The sequence below is a fragment of the Homarus americanus genome, unplaced genomic scaffold (assembly GCF_018991925.1).
Source record: "Homarus americanus isolate GMGI-L3 unplaced genomic scaffold, GMGI_Hamer_2.0 scaffold74, whole genome shotgun sequence".
Classification (NCBI taxonomy): Eukaryota; Metazoa; Arthropoda; class Malacostraca; order Decapoda; family Nephropidae; genus Homarus; species Homarus americanus.
The window spans coordinates 2,999,488-3,004,050 of NW_024716951.1; positions in this window are offsets into that span (position 1 = coordinate 2,999,488).

Below are 4,563 nucleotides of genomic sequence, written 5' to 3' on the forward strand. Positions count from 1 at the left end.
ATGACACTGCCTACAACCTTCACCTTGGTCCAGTACTTACCGAACGTCTACCGTCTTCATTACACAACCAGTACACGAAGATTTGTTTGTTTTGGAAGTATCTATGGTTATTTATATCATCAAGGCGACTAATAAACGAGTATGTCTATCTCAAAGCCCCCTCCTCCTCTCTCCTGCCCCAAGAGAAGTTCCGGGACAAGAACACCTCGGAATGTTAGTTAATCTCTGGAGAATACTGTCCTTCTTGGCTCCTCATGCATAATTACACCCTTCCGCCCCGCCTGTCACACATTCCTGGGGTCACATCCTGGAAAACGTCCGTCCGTCCGTCCATCCATCCATCCATCCATCCATCCATCCATCCATCCATCCATCCATCCATCCATCCATCCATCCATCCATCCATCCAGAATTCCAAATAGCCGTCTGTGATTGATTCTCTGTGTTCATTGGGACGGCCCTTGTGTGTGTGTGTGTGTGTGTGTGTGTGTGTTGTGTGTGTGTGTGTGTGTGTGTGTGTGGGTCACGCAGCAGAAGTCACCTGTCATGTGTGAACGACTTTCTCTCCCTGCGTGTTAAGTCATGGGCCGTGTGAGAACTTCCCTGTATAGATCACCACCGTCGACTACTCCACCAGGAAGGACCCCAGTTAAGCACATCTCCTCACGCGCTGGAGAGAAGAAAAAAATAAGTGCTTTAGCCTCGATCTCCTGTGTGTGTGTGTGTGTGTGTGTGTGTGTGTGGTGAATAAGATACTACAAGTAGATCTGGGAGGCGAGGTGGTTGCTGGGTAGAGTTGCCCGTTGGTGCTCTGCTGTTGCCTTGGGGGGTGTGTCTAGGTGAAGGGAGGATTGATGGAGGGAACTAGGAAGGGGTTACAGGGGGCAGAGTGACGTCACGACTTACCCCTACCCCCTCGCCGCCTCCTCCCCACCTTTGTTATTTTTACCAACCTCCCCCACCGCTACCCTCACCCTCCCCTTCATATGACGTCATTGGTCTACCTCTCACCACACTCCACCATGGTAAATCAGGACAATAAATGACGATTTTTGTTGTGTGTGTGTGTGTGTGTGTGTCACCCAACCTTTTCTATATTAGTACCTGACACCTTCCTAATTTACTAGACAAGGACCCTTCCTCCCTCATACCTTGCTCTCCTCGCCCCCCCCCCCAGCCATAGTAGGGGTGGGTGGGTCAGGAAAGCAGAGGTAGGTGACTCCGCCGGCGGTAGGTTGAAACTGGCGGCGTGGGTTCCAGTTGATCCATTATATAACCTGCCTGCCTGTCCCTCCCTCCACCCCCCCCCAACTACCCCCCCACCCCCAACATTCGTGCACAGTACACACACACACACACCTTTCTGCTCATCCTCTCCCCCTCCTCCCCTCTCTCCCCTCCTCGTTCTCTGCCTTCACCTCATTCGACCCTTCCTCTCCTCTCCTCGTCCACACACTCTCCATAGCTGCTCATTCGTATCATTATCATCAACTTTGTTCTTCTCTTATCTTATTCCTTCTTGTTACCCCAGAGGTGTGTGAGTGAGTGTGTGAGTGAAGTGTGTGTGTGAGTGAGTGTGTGAGTGAGTGTGTAAGTGAGAGTGAGTGTGTGTGTGAGTGTGTGAGTGAGTGAGTGTGTGAGTGGTGTGTAAGTGAGTGAGTGGTGTGTGGTGGTGGTGAGTGTGTGAGTGAGTGGTGGTGTGAGTGTGTGTGTGGTGAGGTGTGTGAGTGAGTGTGAGGTGTGTGTGTGGTGAGTGAGTGAGTGTGGTGAGTGTGTGTGAGTGAGGTGTGTGGGTTAGTGTGTGAGTGAGTGTGTGATTGAATGTATAAGCGTGTGAGTTATTGAGTGTCGTACAGTAGGAAAAGCGTAGTTAAGAATGTAAAGTTGGTTGAGCGTAGTTAATGTGTCGTAAATTACGTAGTTGTGTTAAATTGGGCAGTTAGTGTATCGCAAATTGGGTAGTAAGTGTGTCGTAAGTTTGACATGGTGCTCAATTGAGTAGTTAGTGTAGCGTAACTTTAGCATGGTGCTTAATTGGGTAGTTAGTTTGAAGTCAATTGGGTAGTTAGTGTGACGTCAATTGGGTAGTTAGTATGGCGTCACTTGGGCCTAGTTGGAGGCAGTAGGTACGATAGAGAGAGACAGGGGGCAGCAAGGTCACGTTGGTGTATTTGCGTAGAACCTTGACGGTGAGGTGCGTAGGGGTGTGTGGTAACAAGGTGAGGGAGGCCGTAGGTGTGGAGGTAGGTGGTGAGGGAGGGAGGCCAGGTAGAGATAGGTGGTGAGGGAGGGAGGGAGGCCAGGTAAGTCATTTGTGTGTGTGTGGTACAGGAGGTTGGCCAAGGCCTAGTAGCAAGGTCGACTCATAACACACAACTTTCCTCTCGACTCGACCGAACCAAACGTCAACTTAGGTTACGGACATTAGGGTGTTTGCTGATCAGGTGAAAAAATATATAATAAACAAGTAACTTATATTCTCATCATTAATCTTCCAATCCTCAAGTCATATCAGCATCGCCAGACGAACCTCCGCCTGGCTGTAGTGACCGCCGTGGGGACACCTTATCACCTGGGGGAAAAAATATCCACACTTATCAGACGCACAGGTGATATACATTCTTATCACACCTTCTCATCACTGACTTACCTGTGTAGTAAAACATCTACAGGTGTATAGGGATTTCACGGTTAGGCTGCGCATTTCCAGCAGGGAGACACACAGACGGACAGACAGACAGATGGACACATACAAACAGACGGACACAAACAGACAGGTAAACGTAAATTGAAAATATATAATCAGGGGTTTAAAAGCTTAATCCAACGTTCTCAAAAGATTAACCACTAGAATGTCGTGTCATAAACAATAAAGATGACATTTCTTCATTAGTTACCCCTACTATAACTGTCTCGGGCGTCATAGAAAACGTATCAAAACATCGATCTTTTAAAATTACTGAAGCTATGTTCAGTTTATTCTGGAACTATAATAGAAATAAAAGAAAAATAAGAAATAAATATAATTATCACGTTTGGAAAGTAATTAAAAGAAGAAAATTGGAATACAGGAAGAATTATAATTTAGGCTCTCGGGCTATCGATAAACTTTGTGTCAATCTACTTACTGAGGTTAGGTTAGGTTAGTCTTTAAGTGAAATGAGCTGGGGTGGTAATTCTTCAGGTCATCCCTGTTTGTTTATCAGTGTGGGAATACCTTAGTCTACCCTTCAGTGTAGTGATGGTAGAAAACGTGTCCCTGTATGGTGGTCGCTGGCACCCACGCCTTTGTTTACGTCTCATAGAAAACGGTGCTGTACTGTGAGAGGGATGACTCGTGTATATTGTCCAGGGTGACCTCAGCTGCTATGGTCCCTGTATTAATCGGCTCACCTAAGGATTAGCCCCCCTCCTCACCCTGCTTATGTCACTATTAAGATTAAACACTCTAACTTAACCTAACCTATCATATCCTGTCAAGTTTTTTTAGATGCAGTTCGGACAGAATCCTATATTTGGAGAAAGAGTCATAATGGTATCATCTTAATAATAATAATAATAATAATAATAATAATAATAATAATACAACAGCTCCCTGAGTCTCACCTCTCAACTTACCATGGTGGAAGATGACGTCACGAGTAACACCACAAAAGGAAAACAAAATATAAATATATGACGGAGGTCAGAAGACCCTTTTTAACTAAAACCTATTAGTCAATGACGTAGGTTATTAATAGGGGTTAACGAGGTAGGTGTGTGTGTGTGTGTGTGTGTGTGTGTGTGTGTGTGTGTGTGTGTGTGTGTGTGTTGTGTGTAAGGTTTTATTTATATTATTGTTACCAGCATGCATCTCTCTTCTCTCTCTCTCCCTCCAGTATTTACCTGTTAATTAAATCTCTTCTCTCTTTTTACAGGTGAGTGTTGAAGACCACTGAGTGTAGCAGTGGTGAGGTAGGCAGCTACACCTATCCTGAGTGGGTGGGTGGGCGGGCGTGGTGTGGGTGGGCGTGAGTGTTGGTGGTCGGGAAAATCAGAGTACTGGATGTTCGAGTGGGCGGGTGTGAAGGTGGGATAGGGTTTGGGCGAGTGGGTGGGATAGGGTTGAGAAGTGTGGGTAGAAAATAGGGGGAGGGAGGGAGGGAGGAGGAACCGTGTGTATGTATGTATGTGTACCGTGAGTGCCCCAGGTGTGTGTGTGTACAGGTAAACAAGGTGACCAGTACACACCCACGGCCTTCCTCGGCGTCTTTCAGTAATGTGTCTAACTCTATCTCCCAGACACACAGACAGACACACAGACAAAGGTCATATCTTCACGTGCGGCTCTGTTTGTCTGAAAAAAAAAAAAAAAAAGAGAGAGAGAGAGAGAGAGAGAGAGATCGGGGTCACCTCACCGTTTCAATGTAGGTCGAGACGTCTCCTAATTAAGACAGTTATTCTGGGAGTTAGTTTGACTATGTCATTATTGAGAGTGCCAGGGTAAGAGTGCCATGATATGAGTGCTATGGTTAGTGCCATGATGAGAGTGCCATGATATGAGTGCTATGGTTAGTGCCATGG